This window comes from Sorex araneus, chromosome 1, assembly GCF_027595985.1.
Source record: "Sorex araneus isolate mSorAra2 chromosome 1, mSorAra2.pri, whole genome shotgun sequence".
In the NCBI taxonomy this organism is placed as follows: Eukaryota; Metazoa; Chordata; class Mammalia; order Eulipotyphla; family Soricidae; genus Sorex; species Sorex araneus.
In genome coordinates, this window is record NC_073302.1 from 80,305,773 (window position 1) to 80,329,904 (window position 24,132).

Consider the following 24,132-nt stretch of genomic DNA (forward strand, 5'->3'; position numbering starts at 1 on the left):
TAGCAAGCATCTTTTATTTTTTTAATAGTTCTGAAGGACAGAAGTCCAAACGCAGTTTCACTGGGTTAAAGTCAAGGTATATACAATGTTACGGAAGTAGTGAATATCATGTCTAAGGACATGAGAGTATGAGTGAAAATAGAGAATTGTGAAGTAGGCTTTTCTGGTACTTAAACCAAATGTCTGGCAGAGAGACACCAAAACCAATTTACACAAGAAGAAAATCCCAACCTGCCAGATCTCTCCCCTGTTAACAACAACCAGATGTTGTTAAAAGTTGAGCCTTCTGAGCTTATATATATATATGATTAAATATATTATATATTATATAAAATATATATGTTTATTGATTAAATATATATTTAATGGTTATATTTAAAATTCTTATTTTTTGCCAAAAAATAGGAATTACTTTTTTTATGAGAATATAACCCTTTATTTTTTTTTAATTTCTTTTATTGAATCACCATGTGGAAAGTTACAAAGTTCTCAGGCTTATGTCTCAGTTATACAATGCTCAAACACCCGTCCTTTCACCAGTGCCCATATTCCACCACCAAAAAGAAACAAAACAAAACAAAACAAAAAAACCCAGTATACATCCCACGCCCCACGCCCCAACCACCCCCCCCTGCATAACTGAAAAATTTCACTTCCTTTTCTCTTTATCTTGATTACATTCCATATTTCAACACAAAACTCACTATTGTTGTGGGAGTTTCAACACAGAAATCACTATTCTTGTTGGAATTTATCCCTCAAGAATACGGCCCTATTGACAGGGAAATATTTGATAATTAGTTTTCCACTGATGAGAACAAAGAGATATGAAGTTGCAGGGCTGCTACTGTGGCCGCGTAGTTTTAGGATTTCTGTATTTTAGTAATTAAGTCCAGGGAGATTTAAGTTGGAAATTGAATCATTTCCCTTCCTGGGGCAGCATGGAGCAAAAGCTTAGTTCACAGTCTGGAGACATGGCTGCAAGCACTCGCTGGGACCCCAAGTAATATAACTGTCTCTGGATCCTGCTTGTTCAGCAGCAAAGCGGCTGTGCAAAGGCATGGCCCCCTGGGTCGAATCTCGGTGGAGCTCGAGCCAGCACCAGGCCCGGCCCGAGACTGCCCAGGCGTCCCACTGTTTCAAGTTCAAAGCACTTTTTTGTTGTTGTTCCCGTACCACCAAGTTCATACCTGCTTAAAAGTCCCATAAAATGGCGGACACCACACCTCTTCCTCCTGGAGGGAAGAAAAACCAAGGAAGAAGGATATTTACTCCATTAGCAGGAGTGGGGCAAAAGCTTAGTTCACAGTCTGGAAACATGGCTGCAAGCACTCTCTGGAACCCCAAGTCATATAGCTGGCTCTGGATCCTCCTCGTTCAGCAGCAAAGCGGCTGTGCAAAGGCATGGCCACCCGGGTCGAATCTCGGCAGAGCTCGAGCTGGCACCGGCCCCGGCCCGAGACTTAAAATTCTTATTTTAATTATACTTCTGACTTTCCAATGCCCTTCCATCTCCTCCCTAAAAATGTGGGAATACCTGGGGCCTAAAATTCTGGTCATATTTGGCCAGATATGGATTGTCATGCTAACTAAACTGTCATGCACTGGTAGGCATTATTCCATGTATTAAAATATCATAATAATCAAATTATGACCTCTGTTCTCTTGGCAATTACCTGAGACAACATACTTTTGCTCCTCTGGTTGTTACCAGGGACATTTTTATTGGAATATTCATAACAAGCAATACAAAATACATTTTTTAGGTCTGCTTTGGGGGCAGAGTCTGGGGATGAGGGTGAAAACATTTGAAATATGGTGGTAGGTAGGTGTAATGGTGATGGGATTGGTGCTGGGATATTAAATGTAACAAATTATTGCAACAACTTTATAAGATAAAGTAAAATTAAAAATAAAATAAAAGATTTTAGGTAAAAGTTAAAGAAAAATAATGTAAGGATTTTAAGATCAGGAGATTATCCTGATAAATTTGGCTCTTCTAAAAGTAACCATAAGAATACTTGAAAAGAGGCAGAGATGATCCAGCAATACTATATCTTGGCTTATATCCCCTAAACATAAAATCATTAATTTAAAAAGATATATGTTCATCACTACACTTCGTACAACAGCCAAGATATGGAAATAACAAAAGTACCCAACTACAAAAGAATGGATCGAGAAACAGTGGTGCACTATGCAACTTTAAGAAAGAAACACATTATGCAACTTGCAGCAACATGTATAGAATTAAAATATGCTGAGTGAAATAAGTCAGAACAAAAGGAATAGATGCAGAATTATCTCTCTTGTATGTGGGACTTAAAGATAGACAGCAAGGTAGCAACAAAGATCCGAAGGCAACATAATGGGGGAAACGACCCACACAACTGAATTGAGGAGTGAGAGGAAAAGTGTTGGAGAGTGAGGCGAGGGAGAAGGGTACACTGGTGATGGGTGTGGTGTCAGAATTATTCCTATGAGAAACCTTTATTTATAGGTTTGTAGGTGAAAAAGACTTTTTTAATAAAAAAATTTTTAAAGGAAGCAGAGAGAATTGACATAGAAGAGGGGAAAGCAATGTGATAATTAAGGAAGAATGGGATATTTCTCATTTTGATGATGGAGGAAGAGTATCCGTATCCGTCCACATGACAGAGCCTGGCAAGCTACCCATGGCATATCCGATATACCAAAAACAGTAACAATAAGTCTCACAATGGAGACGTTACTGGTGCCCATTCGAGAAAATTGATGAGCAATGGGATGATAATGACAATGATTATAGGAAGATAGGGTGTGGGGGTGAGTAATGTACTCTTGGGAAATAATAAAACTTAAGAAGAGATTCTCTAGTCCTGAAGTAGACCAAAGGCATGAAGTTTACATCCCTTTGATACAAATCCTAAACTGTTTGGAGAAGAGAAATTGAGACACCACTAAGATGTAGAAATTCAGAGCTCCACTCAGAGAATGGTGAACCTCTCAGTAAATGAAACTCTACAAAAGATTCTATTAAGTTATAAAAAGGCCATCAATAGTGCACAGGATGAAATTATAAGATCATCAAAGTGTAAGGCTTGCCTATGACAACACACAGATTAACTTTTATTTATGTAAAACTCCATAAAAAGCTCATTTGGAAAAAAATGTATGAAGTATTTTTATACATTTAGGCTTGCTCTTCAAGCTCATATTGTCCCTTAAACCCATAACTGTTTTGTTTGTCTGTACGTTTCTTTGCTTATTTCCACTCTTGAGAAGCCCGCATTCTCTCTTAAGCACATTTTCCCTTGTTCTTTCCTATTACATCTTTCTAAGCAAATTTCATTCAATCAAAACTACTTTGCTTCACTGTTTTGCCTCGTCCTGAAATTATTTTCTTTGAGGGAAAGGCAATGAACCAATAACCCTTATGCTAAGAAGGATTCATTTTACTTTCCTATAAAGAGCAATTCTTCTCTCCAACTTGAGTTCTTGGCTCTCAGAAAAATTGGGTGATAAGGATCATTTCCCACACCATTCAGAAAAAGTAGGCTTCAGGTACATCCTGGCTATCTCATGGAGTTAGTGAGATAGGAGTGACCCTGCTGGCCAGATGCTCACTTCAAACTTTTACTAGTTCTGACCCAAGCCAGGCATTTCCCCAAGCACTGGTGGTGGAGATGAGTCAAACATAGAGGTGGAAGTACTCTTTTCTCAATATATCTCCTTCCCCCTGCCACTTTACCAAGCAACTGGCAACAATACATTCACAAAACCCTTTCCACATACTCAGCATTACATAATTACATTACAAGGTGAGTATTACTCAACTTGTCACAGAAATACCTCTAAATTCCTCTCAAGCCTAGTGAAGGGAGCAGATTCATGAAATTAATGAATAGATTTAAATCTGCTCTTTCAGTCTCTGAAGTTCAAGTTTCCCCTCCACCATCTTCTATGAATAAATACTGCCTTCTTATGAATAACTGTGAACCTTGACATATTGAGGGTTACCAATCTGCACAGGACCCCCAAGATGGTAAAAGATCCCTAAGCTTCAGATGAACTTATAAGTAAATGTCTGCTACCTCCATCAGAGCAATAGGGACACCAGCGATACCTCATATGACCTCATCCCCCTCACCAGTTCCTGGGAATAAAGCTAAGTAATTATCTGAAAATCGGAGAACGGAATGAAGAATGGTAGGTAGGGGAGAGTGTAGGTGATTGAGTTGCTATGACTTTGAAAACACAACTGGTTTCACTTATAATTTTATATGAGGGGTAGGTTAAGCCTTAGGTTTTATGAAAGTGAGAGAACAATTACATTATAAACATACCTGTGCTGTGTGAGAGACATAGAGCAGCAGGCATACACCCAACCTGTATGCAATCCACATATGGTTCCTTGAGCACTACCAAGAATAGTCCTTGAACATAGAGCCAGAAGTTAGCATTGAGAACTGCTGGGTGTGATCCCCAAAACAAACAAAACCCCCTTGTTGGCTAAATGATAAGCTACAGCCATAGCTGTCCTTTTTGGGTACCATTGCCTACTAGTCCTAATTTAACTAATGTCACATGCACTTAGTTTGCACTTTTTAGTGAACCTGAACCTTTGTGTCAACAAAACAAAGACAAACAATGTGTACTTCATAGTTGCTTGGAATTTCCAGGAAATCTAAATTCATGTGTATGAATTTCAATAGCTCTTTCTTGCTGTTTTTGTATATATAAAAACAACACTGCTTGACTCATAGAGTCTACTAAGATGACTCTCATACATCTGCAATGTATTTAAAATACTGGCAATAATACTCCAATTTTAGGGAGTTTTTATTGTCCTTTGTTATTAGTTTTGGAGGAAAGGTACTTTTCAGTGTTGTTATATATAAATTCTTTAAAACAAATCTCATTTTAACATTGACTTCCATTATGTCATATCGTTCTCCCAAGTCTTTTTGTTGTTGTTTTTGTTCGGGGGTTGTTGTTTTTGTTGTTGTTTTTGTTTTGCCCTGCCAACAGTGCTCAGGGCTTACTCCTGGCTCTGTACTAGGAACTCTTTTGGCTTGGTCAAGAATGGAACTTAGGTAGGCCTCATGCAAAGCAAATGCCCTACCCACTTTACTATCTCTCTGCTACATCTTTCAAATCCTCTGTTATTAGTACTTAATTATGATGACTAGGAAGTAAGATACAGTAAACTTAATCAGAACCAGCTGATTAACTGGAAAAGACAATTTAACAGATAAGGGTGTTCAAACCCAAGAATATGTCTCCTTGTGTCCTGTAAATTGATCAAAGTCCTTTTCACCTAAGGCAATGTTTGAGACTCAACTGAACCAGGAATTTCATGTCAAGATTATGCAGTGAACTGCCAGGTCAGGCAAAGATACCAAATTACAACACAGTTTTCTTGTAAAAATATCCAGAAATTGAGGGTGATCCATTGGAGTGTAAGGTGTAATCTGTGGCATATTCAATGGGTTAGCTTAAAAAGGTTCATGGGTATTACTTTGGTGAAATTGGATGAACATCAAATGAAGACTTCACTAAGGCTTAGCATACTTATCACATTAGGTATGTCAGTCCAGTCAGGTATATTCTCTGAGTCTGTTTCTTCATTTGTTAAAGGGCAAAAACTATTTTGCAGGTAGGTAGTTGTGAGAATTAGACAGGTAATTTTCCAGTTTATCTGTAAAAGGTCATTTAAAAAAATTTTTTATTAGTGAATCACTGTGAGGTACAGTTACAAACGTATGAGCTTTCATGTTTGCATTTTAGTCACACAGTGATTGTTTACCCATCCCTTCACCAGTGCCCATTCTCCTCCACCAGTGTTCCCAGTATCCCTCCTACCACCCCCACCCAATCCCTCACCACTCCACCCTGCCTCTGTGGCAGGGCATTCCCTTTTGTTCTCTCTCCTTTTGGGTGTTATTGTTTGCAATAGAGGTATTGAGTGAAGGCCACTTTTTTTAAATTGACAAACAGGGGTACCTGTCAGTGCTCAGGGAGTCCCTGACTCTGCTTTCAGGGATGATCTCCTGACAACAATCACAGAACCATAATTATTTGGCCACATGCAAAGCAAATGTCCTACCTGATTATCACTATCACTCTGGCATCAGACCAGATAAATTTTTAAGATGTATCACTGTAGCACTGTCATCCCATTCGTCATCAATTTGCTTGAGCAGGCACCAGTAATGTCTCCATTGTGAGACTTGCTGCTATTGTTTTTGGCATATTGAATACACCATGGGTAGCTTGCCAGGCTCTGCCATGCAGGAGAGACACTCTTGGTAGCTTGATGGGCTCTCTGACAGGGATGGAGGAACCGAACTTGGGTCAGCCTCATGCAAGGCAAATGCCTTACCCACTGTGCTATAATTCTAGACCAATTTTTAAAATATGCAGATAATATGATTCTATCTTAGATGACCATAGTCAAAAGCAGCCAAAGACAGCACATACATGAATGCATGAGGTTGTATAATAATAAAATTTTATTTTTAAAAAATTATTGGTCTGAATATGACCCAAGGGCAATATTTTGCCACCTCCTCCTAGTGAATGTGCCGGGTATATTGCCTGGTTATGGTTCCAGATATGGACCTACTCCCCTCAAATCTGTTTAAAGTCCTGTGTGTTATTCCCTGAATTACAGGAAACTGACCTCTACAGTGACTATTGACATCCAGCTGGCTTTTGAATACACCTCGCCAATGGGTGTCATGAGTAATAGAAGGGTAGTGGGAGTTCTCTGTTCAACCGTCAAATCTGACAAAGTAGTTAGAGCTGTTATAAGATTGTCAATGCAAGGCCTCATATTTCAGCTCCTGGGTGCCTCTGCATCTAGGTCCCATAGCACCTTCTTCCTCTCTACTCTTTCTGTCCATTTGCCATGGCAGTGGCTAGTCTCTCGGATGATTCATATTCCTGCTGGTTTTCCAGTTTTTACACCTTTGTATCATTGTCACTGTCATTCCATTGCTCATCGATTTGCTCGAGTGGGCACCAGTAATGTCTCCATTGTGAGACTTATTGTTACTGTTTTTGGCATATTGAATACGCCACGGGGAAGAGCGATAGCACAGCAGATAGGGTGTTTGCCTTGCACACAGCTGACCTGGGTTCAATTCCTCTGCCCCTCTCGGAGAGCCTGGTAAGCTACCGAGAGTATCTTGCTCACAAAGCAGAAACTGGCAAGCTACCCGTGGCGTACTCAATATGCCAAAAACAGTAACAACAGGTCTCATAATGGAGATGTTACTGGTGCCCACTTGAGCCAATCAATGAGCAACGGTATGACAGAGATACAGTGATACAGTGATACAACTTTTTAAACAGCTTCCCATTTTCATAGGCCTCTATTGAACTGTTTGATTTTAACTCATTAATTTTTCTGACTGAACTCAGACTGCAAGAATTATGCTCCCATAAAGCCAATGTAATCATCATAGAATGTGGATATTTAAAATTTTATGAGGTAACATCTCTGCATAACAGATATCTGCATATGTATTCTTAAACAGCTTTAACAAGGAAGAATGCCGAATCTTAGTTATTCAGGTAACAAGCATAGGTTGATAGCCTATCTGCTGGGCTTTCTTCTAGGCCCTGATAATATAGCAGTGAACCTAAGTGAATGACATAATAAATTTGTTAATCATATTAACCAATCCCTTTGTAATACACAGACAATAATGAACCCAATAATCATAGAGTGTTGGAAATGTAATGTGTACAAGCTTTCATCTAAGCACTTCTTATGGAATAATTTATTTAATGCTCATAATAACCCAATGAAGTAAGAAATATTACCCCATTTTAGAAGACAAGATTGAAACTAAAGAGAAATGAATAAGTATGTCCAAAGCACTTAACTAGAAAGTGGCAGATGTGGGATTTTAATTCAGACAGTTCTGTTCTACTTCTCAAGCTCCTATCATATCATATACTGCCTCTTCACAAAAAAGTGAAGAATGTATTTAAATTCATAGTTTGTGACAGTCATGACTAGACTCAAGTTCTAATTATATGTTAATCAGCTAGCCACTGCGATTTCATCCCTTTAGAAGAAATAGCAAAAATCACCATATGCCTATGTATTTTCTCTAATACATTTCATTGAAAAAATGTACATCAATAAGGAATCCTTAATAGATGATTTTCAAAATATCCAAAATCTTACACATGGTGGAAAAATTAAAAATCAGAATTTTCTAGGTGGGAAATTATCCAGTTAAGTGATTTGTCTCATACCCCTTTATTTACAAATTTCTAGGGGATTTCAGTTATAAAACAATTGATCTATCAAAGTGAAACTTGTCCCTGAGCCAGAGAGATAGCACAAGTGTTAATTAAAGTGCTTTCCTTGCATGTTTCTGACATTGGTTCAAATCTTGGTAAGGGGTAGAAAACTCTAGGAGGTCCCTCTCTGTCCCTATATCCAATAATCATTGGTCTTAAGTAAAACCCCTTGAGCCCAGCCATAATCTTTCAGTACTACCTCAACCTGGTACTCTTCTCTGAACCCCTGAATATTGTTGAGACTTCCCCAGGGCCATTCAATTCAGTAGTACCACACCCAATATCAGAGCACTCCCTCACCAATGCCATTTATCACACTACCAGTCTATGAGCCTTTGACATGGTTTGCTGTGGCCCACAAGTATCTTTGCAGCTGTGAAGAATATGAATCTTTAATACAAGCAGGAGGGAAGGAAGGTGGGATGCCAATAAATGAAAAATAAATGGAGCAAAGCCTCCCAAAACTTGATGGAGTAGGCCCACTTTCTAGGCTGCAACAACCCCTACTACACTGTTAAGGCTGTATTGAGATAAATGCAGAAGAAAAGAACTCTCTGATCTACTTGGGGTAGCACTTAAAACTACTCAGAAGGAAACATTTCCCAGAACATTCAAAACCCCATGTCACTCAGATCCGCCTGAGTTGGCGGTATGCATCTGTGTCCCCAGGCTTGCTGTTTGCAGTTGTTTTGCTGGCACAGCAGCAGGGTTCCTGGAGTGCTCACACCAGGAGTCAGAGGAAATCTACAGACTTCCATGGTGCAGTGGCTTTTACACATTCTGTGTTTCTCTGAGGCTTTCCTCCAACATAACTGACAATCTCCAGCTGCCATTTAGACTTCATGGGGGGGGGGGTGGTTCAGAATTCAGCAGGAAGAGAGAAAAGCCCTGGAAACCCCAGCTTGAAAAAATTTGCTTAGCTTAAGGACTCACAGACTGGCCCTTAATGACTGAGAAGGGTCTGCTGGGATAGAGGTCGTAGGGTGCTATATTCCTATTACAGGAGAGTTTTTATTATCTATGAATTCCCATTCCATAAATGTCATCATAAATCAAAGGGATTTTCCTTGACACAATACACAATCTTATTGTCCTGATTTTCTTTCCTCTTAGTAAATTATCTTCACATCTACTCTGCGCACACTGAACCCAGGCGTCCAACCCTGCTTAGGACTCTTTTTTTCATCACCATTAGAGACTGGTTGAAAACTCAGAAGTTTTGTTTGAATTACCATCAAGCCAAGTTTTCTAGAGACATGAAGGACTGACAGTTTTCCATTTATGGATTAGACAGACATTATTTCTCTGGCTTTTAACAGCTTTTCAATCTCAGTTGTCATTCCCATGGTCTTCCTATTCCAAAATGACAGTGTAAATTGGACACAGATCATGCACTTAGGGCTGTCCTTCCAGAAACCCTGAGTACCTAATGGTTTGTGAAGTTATTGACATGCTGTTGTTTTTTCTAGTAAATTCTTTTAAAAATTCCAGTAAATTGGTTAAGTTCATGTCTTAAAGAAGAAAAAAAATGTCAATGTTCTTAATTGCTCTTTCTTCCTTTAGGATGTTCTCTCATGGGAATGGCCAGCATCAGTCTTGGCCAGGAGTTCACATTAGCTCCTTCCTCTGATGTACCTAGTGCTCCCACTTTCTTTCCTCAGATACTTTTTTGTAGTTTTATGCCTGAGTGGAAAAGTAAGACCATAATAGAGGCTCTTTCCTGTCCCACCTTGACTATCAGGACTGTATTTCACTGTTTGGCTACTTACTTCTTAAATAGACACAGAAACTAAAAAAAAAAGACACAAAAACTTTTAGAAGTGATAGAGTTGGGTCGTATTTTAGTTTCTTCTTTGTTTCTTCTAAGTTTAGGGTATATTTCCCGTGGGATAAAGGAACTGTAGTCCTGCATTTCACTCTAACTTTGCCACCTACTTTCATTACTAGACAATTATTTTTAGTTTTACTTATTTTGAAATTTCAAATAAAAGTGGTTTTGTTTACTAAATAAAAGACAAAAACATGAAAATGAAAAAGAAGTTGCTTAGCACTTACTGCCTAACAAAAGTACAGGCAAACACATGTGGCACTGTGTATTTGAAATGTGACCCATGCAAAGTAAGATGAGCTGGAAGTGCCAAATGCACACCAGATTTTGAATACATAGTTTCAAGAAACAGAGACATACTTTATGAAAAAAGGAATGTGGAATACCTCACTAATACTTCAATATTAGTTACTCATTGACATGGTAATATCAGATAAATTACTTGAGATAAAATGTTAGCAAAATTAATCTGTCTGATTTTACTATTTAAATATAAATAAATAAAAATATTAGGACATTTCAAATCACCTACATAGTTTGCATAATATTTCTATTAAACACTGTTATAACTACAAACTCTGAATTCCTTTCATTTAAAATTCTCATAAAACTCTTCTAAACAAATTGTGGTGACTGGTGGATCCCTATTCCAGTGCAATTGTTTGGCTATTGTTTTGTTTTGACTTTTTATGTTATTGTAAAGCTTCTGTATAACCTTCTACAAATCCTCCTGAAATCCCCCTTCCTGCCAACAATGTTGAATGTTACCAGTGTCTCACTGCTCTATCCAAATGATCAGTCAGGTTGTCATATCCAATTTCTTTGACCTTTCCTCTATGCCTTCACACTGCTCCTTCTCCTATTCACATAAGCCTTTCATTCCTGGGCTTGGGGAAGACTTTTCCACTCTTAGCCCATGTTTTCATCAAACATATCATTTAATATTTGATTAGGTTAATATGTAACAGATGACATCATTTTAGTGAGAGACACATCAAGAAGGGCCAGAAGACACACTTCAAACAACAAAAGACAGTGTACAGTGGGACAAGTATGCAAACAAACAACAACAGCAAAACAAAGCATGATTTCTGCTCTATAGGAGATGTTCCGTTGTTTTGGTTGGTTTTTAATATTTAAAAATAATCTTTATTGTGCCAGATAATCTCTCCATCCACCACCATCCAGATCACATGACTTTTTCTCCTGGAAGGGAGCAACATGATGGCCACCATAGCCATGCCACCGGAACCAATGCCAGGCTGTTTCACTCAGGGCAGCCCAGAGGGGGCAGTTGAGAGCCCTCCCCACACCAAGGGACCCAGCCCTGGCAACTGAAAACCTCCAAATCCCAACCACTGCCACGCTCAAGGCCGCTTTCCACATGCCCGGGCCAAGTGAATGTATTTCTACAAATCATAAGACACTCCCAACCCATTCTTTTACATATACATTATATATATATATGCATACATACATAGTTTCAGATGTATATACGAAAGCTCACATCACTCAACCTTTAACAACATGTTAGTGATATCCTAACTAAAATGTCTTAATGGCTTCTACTAAAATAGAACAATCTTCACATTGTTTACCCATAAATACTATTTTGTAGCACTTTTCAGCAGTTTTTCATAACAAATAATACAAAATATATTAGTTCGGTTGCAGCCCAACCTTTCCACACTCATGGTCGAAGTTGGCCAGCATTCGTGCTGCTTGGCTAATGTTTGGTGTTATTAGAATGATGTCATCAGCGAAGTGGAGGTGGTGGAGTTGCCGACCCTCTATCTTCACTCCCATTCCTTCCCATTCCAGTCAACGCATAATATTCTCAAGGGTGGCACTGAAGAGTTTTGGTCTCTTCAGGTATCACCTGCCAAACCCCTCTCTTTACATCAATGATCACTTCCTCGTAGAATGGTGAGATCCTGGTGATTATGGTGAATCCATAATACAGCTCTAGAAGGATCCTGATGTACTGAGTTTGAATGCCCTGCTTGGTTAGGGCTTCTAAGACCACTTCAATCTCAGCATAATCAAAGGCCTTCTTTAAATCAATGAACATCAGACAAAGAAGTATCTTCAACTCTCGAGAAACCTCAATGAGCTTGGTCACCATGTTAATATGGTCTATCATGCTGAATCCTTTTCAGAACCTGGCTTGCTCACATGGTTATCTTTTGTCTGCCACTCCTATTCAGGATGACTGAAGTGAATGACTTGTAGACGATGGACAACAGTCAGATTGGGCAATAGTTGCTGATGTCTTGGATGTCTCCCTTTTTGTATAATAGTATGGTCCTGCTAGTTTTCCATTGGGATGGAAACTTGCATTCAGACAGATAGCATGTGAAGAGCCGAGCCAGTGTGTTGACAAGTCCTGGTGGGAGATTCTTCAGGTGTCCGGGTCTGACCTTGTCTGGACCAGGTGCTGTATGCTTCTTTACCAAAAAAATGGTGTGCCAGATTTTGGGAGGGAAAATGCTGGGAACGGCATATCCATCCTGCAGAATTTGCTATGTGGATATAACTATCAAAGAGATCTGAGTAGAAATCATGGAAAACCTGTTCCATTGCCATTCTGGAAGATGTGATAGATCCATCAGGACATTGGAGGGCAGTCATCTTAGTCTTATTGTTGGCAAAGGACAGGCAGGCATTGAGAATTTTTTCCTCAGCTTCTGCCACATCAGCCAACACTGCTACTCTTTTCTCTTTGAGGTCTTCCTTTATCATTTCTCTGCACAGCTTTGCAAGGTTGGAAATTAGCTTGTGATTGCCTCAGGCTCACACCAAACTACGTTGGTGAATGAGCTTGAGAGTTTCTGAAGACAGGCATCTTTTTATGGCTTTCTCACTCTCTGCATTCCTCACACAATCATGGAGGTGCTGAACCATTCAATTGTATTCCTTGACAATGACAATCAATGTTGTCAATGATAGCATCTTCCCAAGTTGCCACAGTAGTGCCAAAGAGCTCCCAGTTGGTGGTCATTCTGGAAGTTCTCTTCTTAAACTTTGCAGCTCTTTCTCCTTGCTCCATGAAGTAGAATTTCACACGAAGAAGATGGTGGTCTGATCCCATTTGGAATTTTGGGACAACAGCGACATTGGTCAGGCAAAACTGTCAATTGAATATGATGTGGTCAATTTTGTTGTGGAACTGTCCACTGGGAGACTCCCATATCTAACACTTAGAGTCGGCCTTCTGGAACTGCGAGTTACCATGGATGTTCTTGGTCGACATGATGAACTCAGACAATTTCTCACCCTGTTCTTTCTGTTATATGCTCTGTGTCCCAATGTGGAGTTCTTCAGGCAATCTTCTCGGTTCTATCTTGGCATTAAAAATCACTGACAATGACCTTTAGAAGGTGTGGTCTTCTTTATAGAACTTCTCCAGCTCCATGTGGAACTTCTCAATTTCTTCTTTGTCATAGTTAGGTGTTGGTATGTAGATGATGAAGATAGAAACTGCCGAAATGAGCCACATCTATTCAAATGTAAGCATTCAATTCAGATTGTTAGGCATTCTAATGAATCAATGCCCATGGCCAAGTTCGTGTTGACGAGGACACCAACACCACCGCTGCCTCTACTATCACATGTTTCGAGGAACAGTTTTTCTCCAGTGTTGAAAACAGCATGATGTGATTGAAGCTTTCATGCTTGATCTTGTGCGCTTGCACCATCAGGTTCTTGATGGATGCTTCCGATGCCAGCATACATGCATTAAAAGTGCAGACAGTCCTTTTAGTCTTTCTTCATTTTGGCAGCCTAGTCTGGTCCTGAGAATTTAGCAGCTTCTTCTTGCTCGTCCTTCTTAATGTTGCCATATTTGGGGTTCTTCCAGGGTCAGGGGAATGAGGTCCATTTTTTGTTACTGTTTTTGGCATACTGAATATGCCACAGGTAGCTTGCCAGGCTCTGCCATGCGGGTGGGATACCTTTGGTAGCTTGCCAGGCTCTTCAAGAGGGACAGAGAGACAAGAGGGATGGAATCTCTTGAAGACAATGTTCACAAGAAATGAGGTAGTTCCTGATGTTCTATTTGCTCTCAATGAAATGAACATCTCCAAATACAGCAGATATGTGTACCTGGGTCAAGAACTCAACATGATGAATGACTTGGCACCAGAGCTGCGCAGGAGGAAGAGAGTGGCCTGAAACACTTTCGAGAGTGTTGAAAAGATGTTAAGAGGATGAAGAACCTCTGGCTCTGGGCACATTTTTTCGACTCCACCATTCTTCCTGCACTAACATATGCCTCAGAGACCTGGGCCCTATGAAAACAGGATGAGAACACTAGTTGGGTCTCCCAAGGAGGAATCAAAGGAGCTATACTTGGAGTATCACATTTCACTCAAGTGAGAGAAGAAATCCAGAGCTATTTCTTTGGTAATAAAAAATATTACCATAATTTTATCGGTATTGATATTTATCTTATCGATAAAATAAGCTCCATTGACAATCAAGAATCAGGGACGCTGCCTCATTTGCCAAGGTGTCGCAATCAGATGGGCTGGACACAGAATGTGATTTGGAGACAACTGCTGGACTAGATCTGTTACCGACTGGATTCCATGGGGTGTCAAAAGAACACCTGGCCGCCCACCTACAAGATGGTTGGTCTTTTTCGTCAAGACCCTGAATGAATGGTTTCATGTTCTTCATGCTCCTGGAATGAGCAGATGCCATTGGGCTACACTAGCACATGACAGGGATGAATGGAGACGTTACTGGCACGCACTCAAGCAAATCAATGAGCAATGGGATGACAAGTGATACAAGTTATTATTTCAGTTGTGCTTTGGGACAGGGTTTGGGACTGAGATGGGAGCATCCCAAATATGATGGTGGGAAGGTGTATTGGTGGTTGGATTGGTGTTTGAATATTAAATGCAATCAAATATTGTGAACTACCTTATAAAATAAAAATATTAAAAAAGAAACCTTTATTATACTTTAGATAACATCGTTATCTAAGTTCAGCACTTATGGCTCTGATATACGAAGATATAGGGAGTTATTTGAGGACCTGAATCTTCTTGGTATTCCTGAAATCAAGACTAATGAAAGGAGTACTGGCTTTCCAACTGTAAAAGACCTCTCTTGGGTTACACTGGGCTTTTAAAAGAGGAACTTGCTTCTCTCAGCACAGATTCCTCATCTGTGAACCCAGTGACTTCCAGGGTTCCCCAGTGGTAACATTCAATTAGCAAGATATTAATTGTGTGGTTCCTCATGTCTGAGTTTCACTTTTCCTTTCAATAAATATAGATCAATAGCACTGCGCATCTTAGCTTAATGCCAAGAGTAAATATCAGCTACTTTTCAGAAAAGCACACTGGCTTGTGAAATGACTAGTAACATCTCTTTAGTGACAAATTATGCTCATCTTAATGTGCAATTAAATCCAGTAGACACTATTTCGGAAAACTGCCAAATCAATTTTACTTACTAAATTCTGGTTTGCTCTCAATATCCTCTCTTCCTGGCTGGTTTAGATCCAGTGGCAATATGGTGGCACAATCATATCCTGTCATGGTAACATTAAGACCTCTGAGAGAACAGGAACCTTCCATACTTGCTTTAGAGTGTTGGAGGAATATCTCTTATTCTTTTCTCTTAGAATAAGGGTTGTGGAAAGGGCGATTCTAGGTTAGAAACATACCAGTGATTCTTACCAATGGAATTCTCCTTCGAATTGCTTCTATCATTACCAGTTTGTGTGGGTAAATGGGGAGTCCTGAATGGTTCTGAGCTTTCTACTTTAAACATGACATATTCATCTCATGGGTGAGATGAACCCACTAGGACCTTAGTCAAAATGTCATTTTTGACATCTTGGCTTTGCATTATAAACACTTACTCATCTTTTCTTCATTCTCTCCTCCAGTTTAAAAAATAAAAAGAACAAGTCAAGGAATGAGGGGCATTAATTCAGAGTCCTGGAAACAGACATTTTCCATTTATATTTTTACTAAGCCCTACTTGCAAATGCAAATGCATCATTCACATGGTGGCTCATAGGATAGTACCTCAAACAGGGTTAATGGAGATAGATTCTTTGATTCAAATAAAAATTGTTCAAGTAAATTTACTAGCTATTTAGCTTCTAAACTTATTGCTTTGCAGGAATGATGAGGTTAAATCATGGTAAATACTTAATATGTAGGTAATTTATAGAATTTTCCATCAAGTTCCTGGCTCACAAGTTAGAATCAGTTTTCTTGTCTACTGATGAGACTATTTTCTTCTTCCTGATCTCTTTTTAGGACAGTCACATGACACAGTCTTTTGACTGAATAATATTTCCTACATTTAGAGAAGGAAAAAGGGCAAACGTTCAGAATATAAACAAAAAAAGAAAGAATAATCTCAACATTATATTCATTTTTACACAAGTTCAGAGAACAAAAAAATATCTTGAGGCATCTCTCTGGCTCCAGTCATGATATGACACATCAAGGTCAGTCTTCACATTTTGTGTTTTATGTGTTTATGCATTTCATGTCTTTTACGTTTTTTGTTCTTTATGTGTTGTTTTCCATCTTATATCTGTTCTTTTATTTTATCCTCATATTGCTTTATTCTTCACCAAATAAGCATTTTTCCACATAGACTCATTTAAAAAATACTCTTTCCCTAAAATACAAAGTACTACTATGAAATACATGAGCACATTTTACAGTAGTACTTTGAACTTGCAAGATATTTTTGTAACCTAACACTGAATCATCAGTTGCTTTTGTTTTTTATAGTAAACTACAGTATCTTGCAGGAATCTGCCTCTACCATTGACTTAACTGTTTCTGTAAAAATTGCCTTCATCCTTAACTTCTTGGGAATATGTTTTAGAAATGACAGACCACAGATGCAGCAGAATAGCTGAGCAAACAAGAAAGAGGCCAATACAGAACCAGACAGGATGTTGTGCTTGGCAGCTGTGATAGGACAGGGAATGTGTTAGAAGCTTCCCAACCTACTAGAGAATCCCACACATACTTTTTGAAGCTTATGCCTGGATGATCCTATTGTAGTAAGAAAAATGGCAGCCATGTTTGGTCTATTATACAGCTCAGTGCAAATGACTCCTGTGGAAAATTCTACACAGTGAAATTCTGTCCTCAGTCATAGACCCTGACCTGGGATCATGCATTGTGTGTGGTTACTTAAGAAGGGAAGAGTACAAAAAGTACTGAAGGGTCATATGACCAATCCATCTATCCTTTCATTTAAGAAAACAATTTAGTGACAGTCCCAGTGATAATGGAACTCATTGGGAGAAGACCACCCCATGCTGTGAGGGGGGTGTCACAGAATATTCAATAGGTCTTTCAGCCATATTCACACATCTGGTTTTCATCAGATGTACCATCAGTAATATTAAAGACCAGAAATAGAATAAAAAGCAAAGTGTCCCTGCAGATGAGAGTGGAAAGGATCTTAGAAAACTAGAGTTGCTTCTGGTCTAGACAGTGGCTCACTGCACTATAGACTATTTGTAGAACACAAAGCAAAAGCAATAAAACCTGAAATAAGCACCAAAGGACTTGTTATAAAAACTACAAAATACTGCTGTCCCTTCTTGTAGTTTATAGAAGCTCCCTAGTGGGTGCTGCAGTCTTGCTTTTTTATTCCTGCTATTCAGTGCCTCTCCTAGACTCCTGAAAGTGTATTGGAAGGGCAAAGAGAGGTCACTTTGCTGTAGTCCTTTGAACTGAAATAGATAGAGGTAAACTTTGCTTATCTTTGCATGCAGAAAACATCACTGGCAATTTTTCCCACTCTGTCTGCATTTGCTTGTTATATGAAGAGAAACAGGCAAAGGATTATCTCACAAAATGGGAAGACCTCCCAATACACACACATACACATATATAAATCTACAAAGACACACACACATATATGCATGTATCCTAGCGTAAAACCCCCAGAACAATAAAGAACACTTTCAAGCTCAGCCATCACATAAGTAAAAGTAAAATTTTAATTAAAATAAACATCATGTTATGCTTTACATGATGATGTAATGGCAGATCTTTGTGGAAACTGCATGATACATAGCAACACATGTGAAATGGAGGTAAAATAAAATATAAAGTGAAAATACATATTTGTGCTGGTTAGTAGGAACAACGTTTCAGGAATGAGTCACTCGAGGAAACAGTTGATTTGGCTAGGGATGAATAGTCTCTTTGCTATGCCCAGAGAAGACACGACCAAATTTCAGTTTTAAATCCAAAGATTTCAATAAGAACTTGGTTATTTAAGTCACTGCCAAAGGGAAAGGAGAAAGCATAAACTAGCCCCCTGGAGAATGAACTGTCAGACACTCATGTTAACCACAGGGTCAGAAGGAGGGTAAGAATCTCATTAAATAAACTGAAGCTAATTTCTCTGATTTTTTAAATGCTCTTGCAATGGGAATCTTCTGATTATAAGGCTCTCTGGCATTGTGGGTGAAACAATGAGCTTCCAAGATCACCATTAATGTATGTGGCAGAAGAGAGAAAGCAATTCATGTTTGAACTCCCTGTAGAAAATCTCTGCAGACTCAGGGGTACTGGTGAGATGTTTATAATATGAAACGTTTGGTTTTCATCTTCTCACTGACAGACTGATTTTTACTTTATTGAACACTCACAGTATTCCTTCCAAACTGATCTTATTTTTTGTTGAAGAATGACTGCTCAATACAAATTACCGTTCTTTTTTGCCTGAGACAGACTGTAACAAAAAGAATACAAAATAGGTGATGTTCTCTTGCTTCCTGGAATAAGGTACAGTCTTGATACCCAAAACTTGCTGTCTCATTGGAAGTGTGCTTGAAAAAATATATTTAAATGGCATAGGAATGTGTGAAGGGTAGGAATGAATTGGGTACTGAGTAGTTTACTGAGTCTGTACTGTGAAGTACACCTCGAGAATGAAGCAGCCAGTGACTCACGGCTGGAAATGAAGATTGGGAAGCCAGCAGACCTTTACATGCAAACTTGAGATGAAAAAAGCTAATAAAGTGGATTTAAGTCAGAATTATCAAAAATTGACTCTAGTCTTTACATATTACCATAAAGTCTACAAATAAATCACACCAAGTACAAACTTTCTATGTATTTCAATCATCTGTCTACATGCATCTCCTTTAAAAAGCATCAATTTCTTCCTCAAACAAAAAAGTAAATGTTATGAGTCACAGAAATGTATGAAATTTCAAGGTCAAAAGATCCTAAGTCACTCAAACTCCATTTCTTTCAGTGTATGTGTGTATATTTGTGACTATCTTCCTCCCTTGCCTGACTACAACTCACTGACCTTCAAATGCAATATCTATTGTTGCAGTTACTTTCATCTTTCTGTGAGTGAAGAAGAATCAATGTGCTTGACCAGCACTTCCAATTAAGCAACTGTAGGCAATCTTGCTGAATCTGCAAGCTTTGAATTTATATTGAATTAATGAAAGATAAAAAGGGTTCTCATATTAAAGCCACACTAAATGGATTCTTGTCAAAATTAATGTAATTACAATATTGCATCTACATTGTAGGTTGATCAACTTACACAAGGTGACAATCATGAATTGATCATACAGGAGTGTCAATGAAAATCCCAATAGTTATTAAAAATGTAGCACTTTTTAAAATTTTATTGAATCACCATGAGATACAGTTTTAAGCTTTCATGTTTGAGTTACAATTGTACAGTGATCAAACACCCAACTCTCCACCAGTGCACATTCCCCACCACCAATGTCCCAAGTATACTCCCCCTTTCGCACCCTACCCCTGCCTTCTGTGGCAGACAGTTTCCCCCATACACTTTCTCTACTTTTGGGCATTATGGTATGCAATACATATACTGAGAGGCCATCATGTTTGGTTCTTTATTTACTTTCAGCGTACATCTCCCATCCCGAACGCTTCCTCCAACCATCATTGACTTAGTAATCCCTTCTCTATTCCAGCTGCCTTCCCCCACCCCCAGGCTTCCAAATATGGAGCGAGCAATCTTCCTGACCCTTGTGTCTACTGTACCTGGGTGTCCATATCATGTTATGCTAATTTATATTCCACAAATGAGTGCAGTCCTTCTATGTTTGTCCCTCTGTTTCTGACTCATTTCACTTAGTATGATACTATCCAAGTCTATTCACTTATAAGCAAATTTTATAACTTCATCTCTCCTAACAACTGCATAGTATTCCATTGTGTAGGTGTGCCAAAGTTTCTTTAACCAGTCATCTGTTCTCGGGCACTCAGGTTGTTTCCAGATTTTGGCTATTGTGAGCAGTGCAGCAATGAACACATAGGTATCGATATCATTTCTACTAAGCTTTTTTGCACCCCCTGGATATATTCACAGAAATGGTATTGTGGTGTCATAGGTAAGCTCAATTTCTAGTTTTTGAAGCAATGTCAGTATTGTTTTCCAGAAAGGCTGGACCAGTTGGCATTCCCACCAACAGTGAAAGAGCATCCCACATCCATGCCAGCACTGGCTGCTTTTGTTCTTTTGAATGTGTGCCAGTCTCTGTGGTGTGAGATGTTATCTCACTGTTGTTTAGATTTGCATCTCCCTGATTATTAGCAATGTGGAGCAATTTTTCTTGTTCCTTTTGGCCATTGTATTACTTTTTTGAGGAGGTCTCTTTTGATGGGGTTGGAGGTTTTTTTCTTGTATAATTCTACTAGTGTCTTGTATATCCTGGATATTAATCCCTTATCAGATGGGTATTGGATAAATACTCTTTCCCATTCTGTGGGCTCTCTGTGTATTTTAGTTACTTTTAGTTTCTTTCAAGTGCAGAAGCTTCTTAGTTTGATGTAGTCTCATTTGTTTATGTTTGTTTCCACTTGTTTGGTCAGTGGTGTTTCATCTTTAAAGATGCTTTTAGCTTCAATATCATGGAGGGTTCAGCCTACATTTTCCTCCATTTACCTTATGGATTCATGTCAACTATTAAGGTCTTTAATCCGCTTTGATCTGACTTCTGTGCCTAGCATTAGACAGAGGTCAAAGTTCACTTTTTGCAGGTAGCTATCAAGTTTTCTCAGCACCACTTCTTGAAGAGGCTTTTCTTGTTCCACTTTACATTTCTTGCTCCTTTGTCAAAGATTAAGTGGCCATATATTTGAGAGTCTGTGACAGAATATTCAACTCTGTTCCATTGGCATGTGGGTCTGTTTCTACCCCAGTACCATGCTGTTTTAATTACTACTGCTTTGAAGTACAGTTTGAAGTTGGGGAAGGTGATGCTCCCATCTTCTTTTTCCCAAGGATTGCTTTAGCTATTCGTGGGGGTTAATTGTTCCATATGAATTTCAGGAATGTTTTGTCTATTTCTTTGAAATATGTCATGGGTGTCCTGATAAGGACCGCATTAAATCTGTATAGTGCTTTGGGCAGTATGGCCATTTTGATCATTTTAATCCTCCCTATCCATGAGCAGGGGATGTGTCCGCATTTCCTAGTGTCCTCTTTTATTTCTTGAAGTAGTCTTTTATAATTTTCCTTGTATAGGTCTTCACCTCTTTGGTTAAGCTGATTCTGAGGTACTTGATTTTCTGAGGTACTGTTGTGAACAGGGTTGCTTTTTAAATGTCTTTTTCTTCTCTTTTGTTATTTGTATATAAGAAAGTCATGGATTTTGGGGTGTTGATTTTTCAGCCTTCCACTTTACTATACAGACCTATTGTTTCTAGGAGCTTTTCTGTAGAGTCTTTAGGTTTTTCTAAGTATAGTATCAAATTGTCTGCAAATAGTGATATCTTGACCTCTTCCTTTCCTATCTGGATGTCTTTGATATCTTTTTATTGCCTAACTGCTACGGCCAGCAGTTCCAGCACTATATTGAATAGGAGTGGCAAGAGAGGGCAACCTTGTCTTATGCCTGATCTTAGAGGAAAGGTTTTTAGTTTTTCCCCATTGAGAATTATGCTTGCTATGGGCTTGTGGTAGATGCCCATTTTGCTGAGTGTTTTCATTATAAACACATGCTGGATCTTGTCAAATGCATATCTATTGATATGATTATATGTTTTTATTGTTTATTTTATTGATATTATGAATTATTTTGATTGACTTGCGAATGTTAAACCATCCTTGCATCCCCGGGATAAATCCTACTTGGTCATGGTGTATGATATTTTTATTTTAATTAAAAAAATTTTTTAATGAAGCACCATGAGATACAATTACAGACTTACACACTTTCAGTGATTACATTTCAGTCATAGAATGGTTGAGTACCCATTTCTTCACCAGTGCCCATTCTCCACCACCAATGTTCCCAGTGTCCCTCCCGCCACCCCCACCCCACTATCCCCCCAACCTCTAAGACAGGCACATTCGCTTTTACTCTCTCTCTCCTTTAAGGTTTTGTGGTTTGAAATGCAGGTAATCAGTGGCCATCATGTTCTGTCTATAGTCTACTTTCAGTCTGCATCTTCCATCCAGACTGAGTCCTCCAAAATACCCTTTGCTTGGCAGTCCTTTCTCTATCTCAGCTGCCTTTCCCCTTTGCATGTGAGGCTGGCTTCCAAGCCATGGAGCATCCTCCTGGTTCTTACAGTTACTATCCTTGGGTGTTAGTCTCCCATTATGTTACTTTATATTCCACAAATGAGTGCAGTCCCTCTATGTCTGTTTCTCTCTTTCTGACTCATTTCACTTAACATGATACTCTCCATGTCTATCCACTTATATGCAAATTTAATGACTTCATCTTTTGATCTCTTTGATGAGTCATTCGAATCTGTTTGCTAGGATTTTGTTGAGAATCTGCATCTGTGTTCGTCAGGGAGATTGGCCTGTAACTCTTTCTTCGTGGTATTTCTGTCTGCTTTCAGTATCAGAGTGATATTTGCTTCATAGAAACTTCCTAGAAACTGTTTGGATACTGTTTGGAAGTGTTTCTTTAATTTCCTGGAAAAGCTTAAAGAGGATTGGGAGTAAGTTCTCTTTAAAGATTTGGACAAATTCACTAGTGAATCCATTTAGTCCAGGACTTTTATGTTTGGGGAGATGTTTTATTACCATTTCAATATTCTTGATGGTGATAGGTCTCTTCAGGTATTCCAAGTCTTCTTGGTTGAGCCTCAGGAGGCTATAGGAATCTAGGAATTCACCCATTTCCTCAAGGTTTTCTTGTTTTGTGGCATAAAGCTTCTCAAAGTAATATCTGAGGATCCTTCAGATTTCTGTAGTTTCTCTTGTGATGTCCCCCTTTTCATTTCTGATTCGGTTTATTAGGGTTTTCTCTCTCCCTTTTTTTATGAGTCTTGCTAGAGGTTTATCGATCCTGTTTATTTTCTCAAAAAACCTGTTTATTTTTTCTTTAGTTTCTTTGATCTTTTGAACTTTTTTTTAAATTTTATTATTTCTTTCCTCCCGCCTGGTTTGGGCACCATTTGTTGTTCATTTTCCAAAAGCTTAAGCTATGCAGTTAAGTTATTGAATTGGACCCTTTCCTCCCTGATGAATGCTTGCAGAGCTGTAATCTTTCCTCTTAACACTGATTTAGCTGTGTCCCACAAGTTCTGGTGGATCATGTTCTCATTCTCATTTGTTTCAAAAAATCTAGATTTCCTCTCTAACCCACCGGTTGCTCAGTAGTGATCTGTTTAATTTCCGCGTGTTTGATTTAATTCTCCATTTTCATATGTGATTAGCTTCTATTTTCAGTGCATCATGGTCTGAAAGGATTGTTGATACAATATCTATATTCTTGATTTTATTGAGATATGTTTTGTGACTGAGCTTGTGGTCTATCTTGGAGGATATCCCATGTGCACTGAAAAAGAATATATATTTATCTCTCTGTGGATGAAGATTCCTATATAAATATATCTACTAACCCCCCTCTCACCCATGTTTTTCCTCAAATAAAGTATATCAGTGCTGAACTTTAGTCTGATTGATCTATTGAGAGGTGACAAAGAGGTATTGAAATCTCCAAATTTACTATTGTCTTGATTTAATGTTTTTCTTCATGT